Source organism: Physeter macrocephalus, chromosome 4 (assembly GCF_002837175.3).
Source record: "Physeter macrocephalus isolate SW-GA chromosome 4, ASM283717v5, whole genome shotgun sequence".
NCBI classification, from domain to species: domain Eukaryota; kingdom Metazoa; phylum Chordata; class Mammalia; order Artiodactyla; family Physeteridae; genus Physeter; species Physeter macrocephalus.
In genome coordinates this window covers 112,797,865-112,817,546 of record NC_041217.1, presented here as the reverse complement: position 1 = coordinate 112,817,546, position 19,682 = coordinate 112,797,865, and the positions used below count along the sequence as shown (strand labels likewise).

Below are 19,682 nucleotides of genomic sequence, written 5' to 3'. Positions count from 1 at the left end.
AATGCATGATAAGGCTTGGTGTCAAAGGGGGCAAGATAGGGATCACAGCAATTATGGCAAAGGCAAAGTAGTTTCCTTGACAACCAGATTGAGGATTCATTGTGATTTATTATTTACTACTTCAAAACCTCATTCTGTGATTTAATTAAGCATTGGGATTTCCATAAATTCTGTTTTTTTCCCCCCAAATTTGAATACCTTCTTACTGTTGTTAAAATGTACACTGAAACAGTCCTAAACTGATGTTACATGAAAACAAGGACAAATTAGGCTTACCCTATAGCTTTGTGAATTTCTAGGCAGGTCACTTAGATAACAGTTAACTGAAACTAAAAGGATCTTGTGTTGGGTGATGTTGTTAATCAACACTAACTAAAAACTTAATAATGACGCCCCTGGGGATCTTCAAAGGAGCGTTTTTTGCAACAAGTGGATTTTACCTTTTTTGTTGAAAGCGGTTTAAAATAGTTTGTACGTGATTTGTATTTTGTGTATCATTTTAGATGTAACATACACGTTATTTCTTTGCAATTACCTACATAATTACATACTTTTTATATTGCCCAAGTTACAGTCCTTTAAATTTGGTAGTACTCAGGTACTTCTTTGCTAGAAAGCAAAAGTTCAGCTTCTTAGAAGAAATTAACCATCAGATAAGTTTATATTTCCTCTCTTTTCTGTTCCCAAATACTCCTCAGATACTTATTACTTTGCAGATGAAGCTCTAAGTTGACTAGTTATTCTGCATTATTAATAATCAATGTGATAAGCTTTTTAAAATGTGGTTTTTATTTAAACAACAAAACCTGCCAAATAAGAATAATTTTAAAACTTACTGAATTCCTATTCAAAATGAAATATTTGTATATACTCTTTTTAATTAAAATAGCATCTGCTTAGCTCATTTACATTCTTTCTGTCAGAATTTCTGCCTGAGGATTCCATATATAATTAATGTAAGAAAAACAACACAGTAATCCCTTGGTGGAAAACTGGTAATGGATTAAAAGACCATAGCTCTGAAATTCCAGGAATTTGACACACTTTCTCAGAAAGATGCACTTAGTCCTGAAGTCTAGAGATATTGAAAATCGCCCCCTACTGTAATTAGCCAAAGATAGACATTCTGAGTATATGTTTTATATGTTTAATAGGGATTATTATATGTAAATTTGTAACGTATTAAATACGGTGAGAGGAGGATCATTACTTTATCCAGGATAGTTGAGTGTCCATTGGAAGCTTTAGATTTCTTACTGAACCAAGTGATAGAGTACAAAATGCATATTGAGAATGTGCAGAACAGTTGCCTAGGCAGTGTGACCAGTGTCTTAGAATATGGTGTCTAATGGTAGTTCAGGAACCTCTGGGAATTCACATAATGATCCTGGGCCCCTATTTCTTTATTTAAGGATTTGGACTAGATTGGTGCTTTTTAAATTGTAGAGTACCACCCATTATCAATTTGTGAAGATAGTTTTTAGTGGGTTATGATCAGCACTTAAGGAGAATAGCAAATGGAGGACATTATATATAATATGAATACTTTTTCATGAAATTTGTATTAATTATATGTGAACCCAATAAGTATATTGTTTTGATATAGAGTATCATGCCCATGGGCATAGTTTACGTGTGTGCGCGTGTGTGTGTGTGTGCGTGCGCGTGTGTGCGTATGTTTGTGTAAAGAAATACTGGATGGTTCATCCTAAAAGTCTCTCCCAGTTACAACGCCCCCACATGAAATTTTGAATGTTTAAATTTTTCTTAGATTGCAGTTTTTTTTTTAAATAGAACTTATCACTGGCAGATACTTTTAGGAATGAAAAGATAAATAAGGAAGATGCAAGTCTCGATATTCTAAGAGAAATAGTACCTATATAAACTGTAATTATTCCTAATTACTAAATGTGATAATTTAGGCCTTTCTAAAAACTGTGAGAGCATAGAGAGCAAGTGATTAGTTCTGATTGTCAAGTTCAGAAAATACCCCATGATGTTAGACTATATCCTTGAAAGTTGAGTATGATTTTATTCATTTGGGGTTGAGAATTGAAAGAGGTGAGTCTGGAAACTTTGAATGTGACTAGAAAGTCAGAGGTCTTGCCTGCCGTACGTGGGCATTTGGAGTTTATTGTGAAGAACTGGGAGAGCTGTCAAACCTATTAAACCTGCTAGAATTAGATTGGCTTTTAGAAGGGTAAAGGTAGCAGAGTGGCTGTTGAACTGAAGTAGAGAATGACTCGAAGTACGGAGATGATGAGTGATGAGAGAATTTCAGAAGAGCCATTCGTGAAATGATGAGGGTGGGGACTGTAAACAGTGAGTCACAAAGTCCTCTTTTGATAAACAGTAAAATAAAAATTAGTTTTACAGCCTTTATACACACATTAATTGAATTTTATTGAGTTTCTCAGTACATTGAGTTTTATTTTAGTGCTTTAGAAATACTGAGCAGTTCTTGATACCTTTGCAAAATACCCAAGTAAACTCATGTGAAATGTTGAAAGACTGAAATGAGGCTAGCTTTGTTGATTAAACAAAAGCTATAGTGAAAAGAAATGTTTTGATGGGATGCTTTCAACTATGCCTTCCATATATTGCAGTTTCGTTTAAAAAAATGAAAGGTCTTAACAATTAAAAATAGTAATAGGTTAAAAAGTGAACTTGATGTGGTCTTTCTGTCATTTCACTTCTGATCAGATCCTTACCTATTTCAGTTGGTGTACTCTTGATATTGGAGATTTTAAAACATTGCCTTTCCTGAGGAACCTTCCTGGACACTGCTCTGTTGAGATTGCTTTCTATCTTCTGTGAAATCATTCACCTTTCTCTCACTGTATGACGTGCTCTGTGTCATACTTTTAAGACTGAAGTGCTTAAAAGTAGAAATGGAAAAATTTATTTTTAGTATACTGTGTCTTGTTTATTTAGCACATGGTGACCACTCAATAAATGTTTCAATGATGTATAAGTGACCAAAAAACTGAAATACACTAAAAGCAGGGGAATTCATAGAAAACTGAGTTTAAAAGATTAAAAATGGAATTATTGCAAGAAATTAAAATTTGATCTAATAGCATTTAGACATAGGTTATGTTTTCATGTTAACATATACAATATTTATTAAGTACCCACCTTATTGGGTGCTGTAATTATGGTTGTGAACAGAACTAATGGAAACTATACCCTCATACAGACTTTTCCATCTTTAATTAGAAAGCATATGAATTCAAATTATAGTATAATGGATGCTGGGAAGATGTCGTGAAGAAATTCCTAATTATATCTGAAAAGGTGGTGGAGCTGCTATTAAAGATAGTTATATAATTTCTGTTACTGAAGTTATTGGCGTTAGAATTTTTTTTTTGGTATGCGGGCCTCCCTCTGTTGTGGCCTCTCCCGTTGCGGAGCACAGGCTCCGGACGCGCAGGCCCAGCGGCCATGGCTCACGGGCCCAGCCGCTCCGCGGCATGTGGGATTCTCCCAGACCGGGGCGCGAACCCGGTTCCCCTGCATCGGCAGGCGGACGCGCAACCACTGCGCCACCAGGGAAGCCCCCTGGCGTTAGAATTTTGACATCATGGTATCCCATTTTTGCAGATCATATAACATTTAACACATACTGAGTGTGAAGAAGTGAATGGTGAGAATATTTGGAAACAGTGGGTAACATCTGATTATTTTGGTTCAGGTAAAATTGTTCGTGAAATATAGGAGATTAAGATATAGGGGTCTAGGAAAGATGACAACCCCTACCTAAAAATATAAGCGGTTGTTTTCCAGCTCCAGAAAGCACACTCTGCTGTGTTCTGTATGGCTTAAGAAAACAGTCTGTGGCTCCTTATGTAGAACGATCTCTCTCTTTCCAATTTCCAGAGGGCACATCCATACAGACTTCCAATATACACTTATTACAAAGTAATGTGTGGCCAAGCATGTTTCCTCAGACATAATGAAATGGAATTTTGGTAAGAGGATTAATTTATTCAACAAACTGCCTTTGTGCTGGACACTGAAAGCAAAGGTGAACAAGACAATAGACCAGGACACAGAACCTTTTAGTCTATTTCTTTTGAATCCTACAGAGGTTTCTTATAGTCTTCGATCATTTGGTTTGGGTAATAAAAATGTTGACATCTGAATGCTCAGAAAAAATTGTAATAATGTTACAGTAACGAAGTTTTCATCATTAAAATGTTTGTTACTAACCTTTTGTTGCTGACTTTGAAATTTTGCCTATCAGATTTCCAAATAAAATTTCGACTTGTGTTAACACATTAAAGTGTTACTAGGTGAGGGAATTACATATTCAAACACATAGTTTACAAAACAAGTTTAATGTAACCTCTGGAAAAGCTATGCCAAAATTTATTAGTGTGTCACTTTAATGTGCATTTGATGGGTTTATTTTAAATGCCTAGGAAAGGTTTTGAGGGATTTCTTAGAATTGCAGTGATGCCCATGGTAAAATAGGCTAAAAAGGTGCTGACGTGAAGTGGCCTCAAGCTCAAAAATAACTACTGATAGGACTTGACAGAGGTACCATGGTATAGTGAGAGGAGCATTAAGGCCAGTCTTATTCCTTTTGTAGTAATATGACCTTGGATAAATACCCCAGAGCCTCCATTTTCTGAGCTGTAAAATTAACATGACATATGTATTAAGTGCTTACCATAACCAGGCACTATGCTAGATGCTTGGGATAAAAACAGGAATAAGTATCCACTCCTGCCTTCAAGGAATATTTAGTCTTAAAAGGAGAGACATATAAATGGATAAGTTTGAAACCATGTGATAGTGCAGAGAGTGTCCGTGGACGTATTGTCAGAATTATGACACAGTTCAGGGGGTGAGGTGGGATAGCTTCAGAGAAAACTCTTCTGAGGAGGTTTTTCCTGTTTCTAATCTTAAAAAGGGATGTAAGAATCCACTAAACAGCCAGAATTCTGTGGATTCAGGTAAATCATAGTGATAATTGAGATAATGTACTCTGTGTCTAGAATATTCTAAATCCTTGCAAGTCATGGTCCCTTTTCCTGACCTATTTACTAGTGTACTGTGCCTGCACACACACAGTTGGCAAATGAACTTTGTGCCCTCAAAGAACGTATAGGAGAGACAGATGGGAACAACAGGGACTAGCTTATTTCTCACTACCTATAATTATGATTTCATAATCTGCAAATTATCTACATATAATGAGTTATTCAATTATATCTGGTTTATAATTTAGCCGATTAGGCTGTTTCCTTAGTTTACCGAAGATGGAACCCAGAGCTTATGACCAGGTGTCAAATGCAACACTTTTTAAGAAAAGTATGTTGACAAAATTGAGTACTTTACCTTGTCAGGCACTCTTCTGAATACTTTACATGTAGTTACTTATTTAATCCTCACAAAACCCTGTAAGACATAGGAGCTATTATCCTAATTTTACAGAGAAGGAAACTGAAATACAGAGTTTTACCAAATCGCCTGTGGTTAAGAAGTTCCTAGAAATAAGACTTCTTGTTCCAGAAGACTAAGACTTTCAAGATATACGTGCAGCCTCCCAACAGCTAGGTTTTAAAGCACACAGGAAGCAAGCAAATTAGCCAGCCTATGGGACATAAGTGGGTACTTTTCTGCAAGTGAATGTGGTTGACAAGCTTAGAGAATACTGTTGCAGAGTAGAGCAGACACTGGAAGTCAGAAGTCCACATCACCAGGGAGATGGAGAGAGCGTCTCTCTAAAGGGCAGGAGTGGTTCTTTGTCTCTGCATTCTTGGGGCATCCTTTGGAATCTGGATGTGCTGGCTCTACTGTTTGCCTTTTCAGTAAGACTCACTGTACAAGAGTGGTGCATGTGGGGCACCGTGATAACCAGTGACTCCTCCTTTAATGCTCTTCTCCTTTGACAATACATTACTTTTCTTTGAAAAGCCTAACATTTGTTAGCGTGATTTGGACAGTCTTATGCACATAATTTGTATAAGTGCAAAAGTATCATCCTGTCTTGAATCAAGTCTGTTTTTTGTTCGTTTCCTGATAGTTTTATGCTGTATCTTCTGCTAGGAAGGTTTTAAGAGAAGGGAGCTTTGAGCCCTTAAATGAGAGGGAGGCCCTGAAGCTGAGCATATAGGAGAGAATTCTAAGTGGGGAGAATGGCATGCAGAAAGTTGCAAAAGCAGGTACACATGTACTATATTTTAGATTACGAATAAATTATTGACTCAATTCCATAGTGTAAGCAGATTAACTATACATTTTAATAAATTGTATGAAAAAATAAATTATTGGAATTTCCTACATAACACCTTGATGTCACAGGTATCATTTGCTTCTTTCTTTTATATAAATAGTTAATTCCATAAAAATAGATCGCTCACTCACCTTTCAACATGTAAGGGTTAACACAAACAATAGCAAAGTGGCAACCGTGGGATGTGCTGGTAAGAAGCCTGGATTGAGTTGGGGGAAATTTGCAGCAAACAGCAAGAAGGTCATTATGAGTTGGAAGAGGTGGGGAGTAGGAAAAACTCATGTAATCTATAGGAGACAGGCCTTGCTTTAGCAAAATATTTCTTTCCTTATTGAATCAGTGTGTTTGGTCACAGACCACCCCAGGAAAATGTGTCTCAGATGCAATGAGGGAATTGATGTAAGGAGTAGGGATATATCCAGTCTTTGGGAAAAACCGCGTTGTCCACATAGGCATCTGGTGTGCAGAGTCCGGTAGCTCGGAACCAGGAATGTCTAGGAAAAACTGATTCGCAGAGTGAGAGATGGTATATTTTCAGATCATTCCCCAAAAGGGGAATAGGATTTCATTATCCTACTTGGAAGAGTGCCGTTTTGTTCACTTGCTCACTTTAACTCAAGTTCTGCTTCTTGGTACCTCAGTTTTGATGGCCAGTTTTCATCACCTTCCTGATTGCTGAGCCCAGTTGGTTTTGATGAGCTGGTCACTGTTATCCCAAAAGAGGGTTTCTCCTTCCTGGATTTCTTTTTTTTTCCTGTATATTCATGTATATATTCTTTTTTTTTTTTTTTAATTTTTAAAAAAATTTATTTATTTATTTATTTTTGGCTGTGTTGGGTCTTCGTTTCTGTGTGAGGGCTTTCTCTAGTTGCGGCGAGCGGGGGCCACTCTTCATCGCGGCGCGCGGGCCTCTCACTGTCGCGGCCTCTCGTTGCGGAGCACAGGCTCCAGACGCGCAGGCTCAGTAGTTGTGGCTCACGGGCCCAGTTGCTCCACGGAATGTGGGATCTTCCCAGACCAGGGCTTGAACCCGTGTCCCCTGCATTGGCAGGCGGATTCTCAACCACTGCGCCACCAGGGAAGCCCCATGTATATATTCTTTTGCATAATTCTCTAAGAATACATTCCCAAATCACTAAATTTTATTTATTAAATTACTATTTATAATATTTATTATTACTTATTTATAATATGGTTTATTAGGATTGTATCATTCTATTTTATCAATGTACTTTTGAGCCATTTTACTATTTTGATTCTTTAGTTTGTCTCAAACTTATCATTATGAATGTCTTTTTATTTAAATCTGTCAAATGTTGGATTCTTTTCAGAACATATATTTACAAAAGAAATTGGGTAAGAGTCTTTTCAGAAATATTGTATCAGTTTGTAATCTTAGAAATGTATGAGGCTGTGTGTTTTACAATACTCAAACAAATAGATATTTGGTAATTTGATAGGAGAAAATTTCATCATATTTTAATTTTTTACCTCCTTTTGCTCTTACCAATTAAATTGAGCATTGTATATGTTTATTTGTTACTTATGTTTATTTCATTTTCCTGTTTTTTTTTTCTTCACCTACTTTGATACTCATGATTTGTGAGTACATCTTATATAAAGTATTTAAACTTCGTGGTATTTGTTTAGACAGTTTATCTTGGGAGATGTAATTTTCTGAAACATGCCTGTTGTTATTATAAATCAGATTCACCAAAACTTACTCTCATTTTCTGATAAGAAGCACTTGCTTTTGAGACTCTTATCAAGCCTTTTTTCTTTTTCTTTTTTTATAGTAAGGGAGCTTTTTTATCTGGCAACATTCAGCTTCCTAAGGGTGAAATTTAAAGTATTTGAGGTTGTAAAGGGAAATAAACATTTAAAGCAGCGGTGCCCAACCTTTTTGTCACCAGGGACCGGGGGGGGGGATGGTTCAGGAGGTAATGTGAGCGATGGGGAGCCATGGGGAGTCATGGGGAGCGGCAGTTTATGAAGCTTCGCTCTCCCACTGCTCACCTCCTGCTGTGCGGCCCGATTCCTAACATGTACCGGTCCGCGGCCCAGGGGTTGGGGAGACCTGATTTAAAGTAGAGAGAAGGGACATTAGAGTAGTACACCAAGACATAGCAACACGGGCTGAAACAGGGTTCCTAAGAGCCTTTTTTTCCTTACAATTCCTTATAATTCATTAGAATGTCTGAATCCAGAAGTTGGAACTGCTCTGTTGCCTCTGTGCTGTTGGTACCTATACAAGGGCAAGTATGAAAGATGACACTGGGCTGTGTATATAAGGGCAGGGTCTATACACTTGGATCTGCTACTGTGCTTTTTTCTTGTTCTCTTGATGTTCAACTTGGCAGTTAAATACAGGAAAGGATAAATTTTTCGGGCTTCCCTGGTGGCGCAGTGGTTGAGAGTCTGCCTGCCTAGGCAGGGGACACGGGTTCGTGCCCTGGTCCGGGAAGATGCCACATGCCGCGGAGCGGCTGGGCCCGTGAGCCGTGGCCGCTGAGCCTGCGCGTCTGGAGCCTGTGCTCCGCAATGGGAGAGGCCACAACAGTGAGCGGCCCGCGTACAGCAAAAAAAAAAAAAAAAAAAAAATTCAACTGCAGGCAAGTCGTACTGTTTGTTTTTTAAGGCAGCATTTTCGCTGTGCAATGTCAGATTAAATTTATCCCTCCCACCTCCACCTCCCTCCCTGATGCTCTGGCGACACAGATTTGAGATTAGTTTGAGTGTGTTCTTTAAAACCTCATCTTTTCATCAAAAATTGAACAAACCTCAACATCACAATGCAAAAATAATAACACCGAAACCACCCATGAAATCAAGATCATTATATTGTCATTTAAGGAATTATATGATAACCTTCATACCATTTGGGGAAGCAGTTTCTGTTTTCACTCAGAGTATCACAGTAGAATACTTTCTTCTGTAAGTCATCTCTTTTGTCAGGGAGAACTTCTGTCATTGAGTGGGCTTTCTGTAGTTTGTGGAAGGGGTGGAGTTGCCTCCAACTTGAGAATTTCAAGTTTCTTCTCTCCTTTTTTTTTTTTGTTTTCAGGAATTACGAGTTTCTGTGGCTTATCTCAGAATAGCCTGGTGGAGAAATTAGAATGTACTAAGGACACAAATACAAGTGGATGAATGAATGAGCAATAAATGTGTGTAGGTGGGGCTGCCAAAGATGTTAGTAAGAGATAACGTTGAAATGCTATTTTCCATTTGGAGGTGGTTTTGATTATTTTGAGTTTGCATTTTGAATTGAAGTTCACAAAAATGGGTTCACGACTGCATTTGGTTTCATTTATTTTGCAGTTTTTAATTGGTCCAGGAGCATTGAAAAATGTAAGCGCAGTAGTACAGTGTTCACTGGAGTAAATCTTTTAATTTTTGTTTTATACATCTTATTACCCACTTGGTTAGTTACTCCAATAGCTCTGTATATCTTTTAGAAATTTATCTTTACAACTTGTTCATGAGATAAAAAATAGCCTTTATTTATAAAGAAAGAGTTACATCTTAGTTACAGTCTTGTTTGGGGTTTCAGAAATTCCATGTATGTAGTATATTTTATTTTTTTAATTTATTTTTTGAAAAGTTTTTCTTGATGTGGACCATTTTTAAAGTCTTTATTGAATTTGTTACAATATAGCTTCTGTTTTATGTTTTGGTTTTTTGGCCACGAAGCATATGGGATCTTAGCTCCCCAACCAGGGATTAAACCCGCACCCCCTGTATTGGAAGGTGCAGTCTTAACCACTGGACTGCCAGGGAAGTCCCTGTGGTATAGTTTAGAATAAAATTTTAAGCATTATTTTGGGGAAAAGGGAGGAAACTAAATAAGTCAACTTTGGTCTTATGAGTTATTTTTTTGAGATGGGAAAGGACCTCAGTAAGAATTTCTCTTTCTAAAACACTATTGGAAGATGCCTTCTCACTTCTAGCAGAAAAGCATTTGTGTCATCTTCGATAGTATTAGTGTGTTCAGTTAAATAAATTTTTTTTAAAAAGCCCTAACTTCCTAAAGTCCTTTGAGGTTTTAGGGAAAGAGTGCCTTTTATGGCATGTAGGAAGAAAGACATGAAATTTCTCCCTTCTTCGGTGGGGAAAAGGTTAAATGCCTGACATATTTTAAGTGACCGAAGTGTTAGTGGTTAGTGGGGGTAACAGTTCGTGAAAAGTCAAGATAAGAGTTGAGACTGGTTTCAGGCTGTGCTAATCTTTCCTACCTGAAGTGAGAAATAAATACCTCATAGGAATGTATGTGGAGATATAATGCCTTTCTCTTCTAGGACACTTGTTTGAGTCAGCAGTTGAATGTGATTACCTTTGGATTCCTGTTTGGGAAAGAGAGAAATGAGTGGGTGGTTTCCTGAAGTTTCTGTGTAGTTAAATAAGCTTTAGGATTGGTATTAATTGGCCCCCTTATAGATAACTTTAATGAGGAAGCCGGTTGTAACACTGGTAAATTAACATCTTTAGAGTTTATTGTTACCAAATAAAAGTTAATTGACATGGAAGTCTTATATACATTGTTGTACCTCTTGTGATTCAACTTAAATGTACCTTTTAAAAAATGAAATTATGGTTAATAGCTTCTTGGGGGTTTCGTTTTTTTTTTTTTTTCATATCGTTTATGTTTGAATACAAGGTATTAACAAAAAAACTTAGAATCTGAAATTTGACTTTCTGATCTGGGAGACCTGCCTGGGGAATACTTTAAATGAGGTCTCCACTCCTAGGTAGTTGTATTCATCAGACTAATACCGTGACAGGAAAGGAATAGAATCCTTTAGCCGGTATGGCTTGGGGTGAGCCACTGGATGAAGGAACGAGACTCATATTTTTGTATTGTTGCTTTGTTTAACTGCTTTTAAGAACATATGTTCTGAGGTTGGGTGGGTGAGGGGAGGTAATGGAATTTCTGATAACAGGAAGGGTAATAAAAAAAATAAAATTGCTAGAAGATTATAGTAAATAATCAATGTGGAAGTAGAAATAAATTGTTGTACCAGAAGAGACGATGAAATTATTTTCTTACTTATTCTGTGATTATTCTCTAGTTTTTTTTTGTTGTTTTTGTTGTCAGTGAATACTTTATACAGAATTACTTATGAATTTTGATTTGATAGTGCAATGTAAATGATGGAGAAATTGCATTTCCGATAGTAACTTCTTAATGTTAAACTGGTTTAAACTAGTTATTAAAAATAATAAATATTAATATTAAATATTAAATAAATAATAAATGTTAAGTGTTTAGTATTTCCTTGAGGGAAGAAAAAGGGGAGTGGTAAAGTTGCTATTCTGGTTTTTGTGATGCTTTTACATGACCAGTGACCACAACTCCTGGATGATTTTTAACTCTAGCAGGTGGTCAGTCTTTTAAGGGTGCATTTCATAGTTGAGTCCCACTGATTTGGAGACTCCGGTGAAGATGTCATCTTTGTTACATTTATATATATATTTTTTTTATTAAAAAACGTTTTTTTAAATAAAAATGTTTTAAATACAACATAAATGTTTTAAATACAACATTTCCTGATAATGTACATAGCTTAAACTTCAAAACTAGAAACTTTAAAACTAACATATATAAAAAGATAAAATTGGGGTGTGTGTGTTTTCTCCCCCTCTATAAAAACATCTTTGGGCTTCCCTGGTGACGCAGTGGTTGAGAGTCCGCCTGCCGATGCAGGGGACACGGGTTCGTGCCCCGGTCCGGGAGGATCCCACGTGCCACGGAGCGGCTGGGCCCGTGAGCCATGGCCGCTGAGCCTGCGCGTCCGGAGCCTGTGCTCCGCAACCAGAGAGGCCACAACAGTGAGAGGCCTGCATACAGCAAAAAAAAAACAACCAAAAAACAAAAAAACAAGCATCTTCATTTATGTTCTTGGGTATATTTGACAACTTTTTGTACAAGGAATTAAGGTATAAAATAAAATTAAGCAAAAGGTGATTGCTGACTATGTACCATGCACTGTTGGAAACTAAGGATACAAAAATAAATAAGCTTCACTTTCTATTCAGCAGCTCAGCATTCAGTAGGAGAGGAATATAAGTAAAGAACATATTGCCTGCTCTGATAGTGGAGCTCATAATTGTTCATGCACTCATTTCATTCCTACACCTATTGGTTTTTTTTTTTGTGTTTGTTTGTTTTTTTTTTTCTTTTTTTTTTTTTTTTTGTGGTATGCGGGCCTCCCTCTGTCGCGGCCTCTCCCGTTGCGGAGCACAGGCTCCGGACGCGCAGGCCCAGCGGCCATGGCTCACGGGCCCAGCCGCTCCGCGGCATGTGGGATGCCTCCCAGACCGGGGCGCGAACCCAGTTCCCCTGCATTGGCAGGCGGACGCGCAACCACTGCGCCACCAGGGAAGCCCCACACCTATTGTTTTAGCATGTCTTTATTTTATGTCCACTATAAAAAGACCACTGTAAACTGACTCTTTATTAGGCTTGGCATTATAATGGTGGATGATATCTTTCCTCAAGGAGAACTCACTCCCTATGGAAGCTACCCAGACACAGGGATCATTGTCATTTTTTTCACTGTTATATCCCAAGTGTGTGGAAGAGTGCTAGGCACATAGTAGGCGCTCATAAATATTTATTGGAAGAAAGAAAATAGATGACCCAAACGTGAGCTCAGGTTCTTCATTCCCCACTGTTAGGGAAGCTTTGAACTGGATTTTGGAGAAAATTAATTGTTTCCTAAGAGAAAAATGGGTAGAACATCCTGTGCAGAGGGCATAGGCACTGAGTAGTAAGGGTAATATTGAGGCTTAATACAAAATTCACTAATATTTAAAAGTAGATCAGAATGAAAGTATTGTATGTTTGTGAACTTTCAAGAAGTTATAGCTAGCTATATGCTGAGACTATTAAAAGCGTCTGTCTGTGGCATATATTATTCTTAATAGACATGTTTACCAGGAATTTTTCTTTTAAAGTTCAGTATTAAACTGAGTAATTTATAATTTTTAAATTGCTGTATTTTAATGGCACTTGTGAATTATTAATCAGTGCCAGATAATTTACAGGTTTTTAAGTGGGAGAGATCAATTTCTTTCTAATAAGGAATTTAGTCTCCAAATGTTTTGAAGGACTTATAATGCGTACTTTCTCCTTAAAATATTGAGAGGCTTTTTAGTAGTCATATTTGAACCTAATAGCTGATGGCATTCTTGCAGTATATTTTTACGTTTTGAGTGTCCAAAGTGTCCAGAATTTTGTTCCTTTTAACAAATCACAGAGGTAAAGTTTTTTCCCTTGCTGTTTATGTAATTGGATTTAATTATGTATTAATTTTTTATCATGCATTTATTTATTAAGAATTTTTGGGTATTCCAATGTAAATCTTAGTATTTTGTGTATAAATTGATCTTACTTGAAACTGTAAACATTCTTCTAAAAATTTTTTTGTTTGAAGTGCTTCATAATTTAAAATATATCCAAAATAGAAAAAAATGTTTTGTAAACCAGAAAGACCCAAGAAGCTAAGGCATGTCACACATATATGGTGAGTTGACTATTTTGTAGTTACATGACCTTAAATTGTTTGAACACTTTCTTTTGCAAGAACTTTATATTTTTGTAAGGATTTGATTTGTGTTTCATGCTAACCAAGTTTACTTAACACACAAATTGCTACATTTTCAAGGCCTGGGTGCTGGAAAATGACATTGCATTCCTTTATTTTCTTTGTTCTTGGCATGAACACAAGTTCAAAGGTGAAAGTAGTTTTTTTTACTGTGCACATGCCACGGTTTAGGATCCTCACATAATACTGACAGGTTAAAGAATTATATGTTAATGAACACAAAACATTAGATATTTTAGGGTTTGATTGATAAAGCTATCTCTTAAAATGGACTAATAGAGTAACTAAAACAATAGAGTGACATTCTGCAAACTTAAATGGAATGAGTTAACAATACTGCCTTTTAGTATACAAAGGTAAGTTTTATTATACATCCTTGATTTTAAAAAGTTTGTTATAATCTCATGAATATGCAGAGATAAATTGAAAAAGTTGAACTATTAGTGAAATAATTTATCTTTTAGGTTTACTTTGAACACTGACTTTTCACCTAAATTAAAATGAAATGGAAATAAGTTTTCTGGAAGCTTCTAAACTAGAGTTTAGCCTGGTGGAAATCATGCTCCCCTCCTCATTAAGTATTTTTCTTATTTCCCTTTTAGGAAGAAATCTTATTAGCATATATAAACAGAAGTAAATCGGAGATTGCATATTCCATCACTGGTAATAGACGATGGTCTGAGTTAATGTTTCTGTAGAGCTTGAAGTCACAGCCTCAGTCCCATAGAGGACCGTGATAATCAAAAGGAGTGGTGCTTACTGGGACCCTAGCTGGCATGAGCAGGGCATACATGACAGGGTTCATTTCAAAGTAATTAAGGAAAACAGTACCAGAAAAGTTGAAGTTTTTATATTGTAGCTTAAAAAGAAGTCTTTTATTGGAATGTATGATTTTACAGAAATGTCCAAAGAGCAGACTGAGGGAGACAGTGTTAGAAAAGCAAAATGTTCCTACAAGAGTTTGAAGTCCACCACAGGCATAAGCTTATAGCAGTATACTATTTATTGCCAGAGTAGCATATTTTCTTGCAAAAATGCTCATAAATGATGTGAAATCCAATGTTAGAATTCCAATTCTGGTCTTACAAATTCCCATCTCATAGCAAGCAGTACATCTGTTTATTAGGAGTTATTCCCTGAATATGAAAGATTTCAGTCCTAAGTCACTGCACCTGTTGACAGGAGGTGTTTATTCCAGTCACTAGCCTAAAGCACAGAGTTATTGCTTGACATTTTATAGCTTGGGAGGGAAAAAGTATCTTCAAAGTCATTTGTTCAGAGTGGAGAAAATGGAGCAAAACAGTTCATTTTACTCTAAGCACCACTATTTGGCAGTGTTCACATTTGCACAGCACAAAGCTGCAATATTGATTTTTTGCTCACAGAGCCTCCCACAGGTTTTTTCTTCGATTGTCAGTGGATTGGATTACACTTTGTTGGGATGCTTTTTTTTTTTCTTTGTTGAAATAGAAATATATTGAGAGTACAGCTTAGAATAAATGTCATAGTAATAGTGTGATTAAAGAGCTTTAATTTTGGCATTTCTTTATGTTGATTTTGTTGACAGCAATTTCATTGACTACTTGACCATCAGACAACTATTTCCTTTCTTGCCCTTGTTCCTCTAGGACTAGAGGCACCCAGTACACCCTAACTGTTCTGTACAACAGGGGTCCCCAACCTGCTGCTAAGTGTCATTATCATTTGGAGAGGCATTAAAGTAACATTGAAAAACATGAGTTTGGGAGCTGAAGTATTAGGTTTCAAACCTTGATTTCATTCTTATTGGATGTGTGATTTTGGAAAACATAATTTTTCTGTGCCTCAATTTCTTCCTTTGTAAAATAGTGATAATAATAATACGTATCTCATATGGTTGTTATGAGGATTTGTAGTCAGTATATATTTGTAAAGTCCTCAGAGGGACTTCTAGTGATGATGGGGTGAAGAGGGTGGCAAATCCTCTTCCCCCAAACAAGTATAAAACTGAACAAAATTGTCAACAACCACCATTTTAGGGTCCTGGAAATTAACCAGAGCCAAATAAGAAATTGGGAAGGATTTCTTTAAAAAAAAAAAAAAAAAAAATGATGGAACTTCTGGTGCCCACAGTTCAAGTTTAAAGCCTTCTAGCCTGGGGCTGCTCCTCCCCCCACCCTGCACTCTTTGGCTATGTCATTGTGGTTAGTTTAGTCAGAGCAAGGCTGGCCTTGAAAATCTGTGACTGAGCTGCCAGGGAGAGTTGGCTTGATTTAGAGTAGAGTGTGGAAACCCATGCCCAGCAGTGTTGTCAGTAAAAGTAGTACACACTGTGGAAAACAGATGGGGAAGACCCCTAGCTCTTGCTAACCTGACGTTGTGGTCCCAGGTGGGGAGACTTGAGTGCCAGTCTGAAACATAACCAGGAAACCTTGGAAATGAAAGAGCCAAACGTTCTCTGCGTTCTTGACTGACTGAGAAGCTACACACACAGCAGAGGATATGCGAGGGGACGTGGCAGAAAGTAAATAACCAAGGCTGACTTGAAAACTGCTTGAACTTTGAACTCTCCCTAACATATAGGTCAATCAGCAGAGGGTGGAGACCTTATTATGGGTTCATGGTTTTTGTGCAGTCTTTGCTCAGTCATTGGCTGATCACTAAGATATTCAGAGATAGGTGTGATCCCTAGGAAGTCAAGCTAGAAAATAAAAATAAGAATTAAAATAACAACAACAATGAACAGAGACACACAGCAGCTGCAAAGTACAGGGGAAGACAGAATCAGCAGATTAAATTCAGTCAGAATGCTAAAAAGAAAATATCACAACAGCAACAATTCTCAGGGGAAAGGAATCTAGAGTAGCTAACAGTGTATTATTTTAAATGTCTGGTTTTCAACAACAACAAAAAATTTGCAAGCTAATGCAGAGAAACAGGAAAGTTGACCATACTTAAGAGAAAAACCATTCAATAGAAACTGCCTCTGTTGTGGTCCTGGATGTTAGATTTAGCGGATAAACATTTCAGAGTGGCCATTATGAATATGTTCAAAGATTAAAGTAAAACTGTATTAGAGAATTAAGAGGAAATATGATGACGACTTAACAAATATATAATAGAGAAAATCTATTTTAAAGGGCCTTGGAGTAATTCTTGGCATGTCTTAGTTATTGTATCTGTGTTGCAAATAAATAAATTTTATTCCCCAAATACAGGTATCCTACCTTCATCTGAACCCAGATATTCTGATTCAGTAGGGCTGGATTCGGGCTTGCAGATATGTCTTTTAAAAAATACTTACCAGATGACTCTGATGCAAAGTCATATTTGGGAGTCAGTCATATACTCTTAGCCAGTGATTTTAAAAAGTCCTTTTAAAAATGTGCAATTAAGCAATTAAGGATGAATTCGTGTACAAAGGAAGAAAGTGCAGTTAAGAAATGGTACTGATAGCTGTGATGATTTCTTCCTGTGACTCAGTATAGTAAGTCATTAATGTGATATAAATAAAGGTGTAAATAAGTGTTTTTAGGAATAAGTTTTGTTCTGCCTTTTCATAAGATTTACTTAGTGAAAATGTTGAATTTTAAAAATTAATATTAATTGCAATAGTTTTATTTAAGACTTTCCAAACTTCTTTGAAGTCCCATTGCTAGTGGAAGAGTTCGAAGCCATACCCCTTGAAGTTCTCAGGAAAATAGGGGAGAAGTGGCCAAAGAAATCATAACAATTTACACTTTTCTTAAAAATTTGTGCTTTCTGCCATCCGCTGCTGCCATGGCACCCGTGATAAAGCTTGTGGCGAAGGGGGGCAAAAAAAAAGAAGCAGGTCCTGAAGTTTACTCTTGACTGTACCCATCCTGTAGAAGATGGAATCATGGATGCCGCCAATCTTGAGCAGTTTTTTCAGGAGAGAATCAAAGTGAATGGAAAAGCTGGGAATCTTGGTGGAGGTATTGTAACAGTCGAAAGAAGCCAAGCAAGATTACTGTAATTTCTGAGGTTCCTTTTTCCAAAAGATATTTGAAATATATCACCAAAAAAATATTTGAAGAAGGGCTTCCCTGGTGGCGCAGTGGTTGAGAGTCTGCCTGCCGATGTAGGGGACACGGGTTCGTGCCCCGGTCCGGGAAGATCCCACATGCCACAGAGTGGCTGGGCCCGTGAGCCATGGCCGCTGAGCCTGTGTGTCCGGAGCCTGTGCTACGCAACGGGAGAGGCCACAACAGTGAGAGGCCCGCGTACTGCAAAAAAATTAAAAAAAATAAAAAATTAAAAAAAAAATCCTTTCTCTGAATTATCAAAACAGCAAGACTTCTGCAACTTCTCAAATATCTTTCAAAAGCAAAGGAAAATTCACTTAGAACCATAACTATAATCCTGCAAACTATCAACAACAAAAATTAAGGAGCTCAAGTTAAAAACCACAGTGCTTCAGAATCAATTCTATATTTTTGACAAATACTACAACTTGTGAATTTTGGCTCCAAGTCAGTCTTATAATAACATTTTCTCATATTTTTAATATTCTCTAATAATATGATTTACAAGGAATTATAATTGCAAATCATCTCTGGCTTTAAAATATGCAGTGCTCCAAAATTTTATATGATGTCACTTGTTGGAATTTTCACACAGCTTTTTGCCACAGAAATGTGTCCGCTTCTGAAGCCCTAAAACATATTTTAATTTAAAACAAATATAATACTAGTTTAAGCTGAATTATTTGTATAAGCAGTACAGGATCAGCAAATGGAAGAAAGCAATAACATATGTAAAAGTTTATTTATGAACTTGGAAAAAGGTTGAAAGGTTGGACCCTTTACTGTTTGTCATGATATTGCATAGCTCCATTTCTGTATTCCTTCTTCATTGATAGTGCACTTCTCTTTTAGTAATCTCGTAAGACCAGAAATCTTCTTAGTGAAAACCTACCAAGGTTGGCGTTTGCCTCAATCCCCTGAAGATTTCTGTGCTCTAAACTGTGTCCTTTTCTTCTCTCTCCATCCCAGTTACATTTTTAGTTTTCTCAGTAGAACTGAGAACTCAGCCAAGTTTGAGAATTGCTGATTTTCTAAATCATACCAAGGTGCAACCCACTAACTAATCCTTTTGCAGGATTATTTGCATCTTAGGAAGAAGATGCATGTTTATCCAGGAGACTGTTTATTTCATTGTATTAGTGAGAGACATTGTGTAATAGTTAAAGAGAACAGGTTTTAGTATTGGATTGACCTGGACAGAACCTAGCTCTTCAACTTAGAAGCTTATGTCTTGGAACAGTTTACTTGTGAATGTCATTTTTTTTTTCCAGTAAAAAGGGATATAAGGGATAACTCATGTGATGCAGAGTAATTCAAAGGATAGAGATAAAAAAAAATACTGAAATTAATGCTAGTCTTTTATAAAAGAAATGCTATAGATGGCAACAAGTTAGAGAACTGAAATAAAAAATTGGGTCAGTTTAGAAGTTTTTAATATGGTAGGTAACCCATAGGTAGCACACCAGCATACAGAGATGTGCTTCTCCCACACATAGTTCTTGGCTTTCTCTGCTTTTACCTTTGTTCTATGCTCTGTTACTACTTTAGAGGACCCCTGGTTGAAAACCGTGATTAAAACCTACAATTCTAATTTCTTATTCTATTTGGAATTTTTTTATAGCACTCATAAACAGTGGTTATCTACATTCCTCCTAATACACCATACATAAGTTCATATGGCACTTTCTATTAAGTGCTTTTCTGTACATTATCTCATTTTAGAGTCACACAGGTAGGAAAAATAATAACATCATAGATGTTTCATCTCCATTTTGTAAATGACAAAACTGAATCTCAGAAATTTTGCCC

General features: G+C 36.8%; 1 protein-coding gene across 9 annotated transcripts in view; it reads left to right on the top strand.

Annotated features, from left to right (window-relative positions):
- Positions 1-19,682, top strand: part of ADGRL2 (adhesion G protein-coupled receptor L2) — a 273,375-nt gene that overhangs the window by 164,623 nt on the left and 89,070 nt on the right. The window lies entirely within an intron of this gene.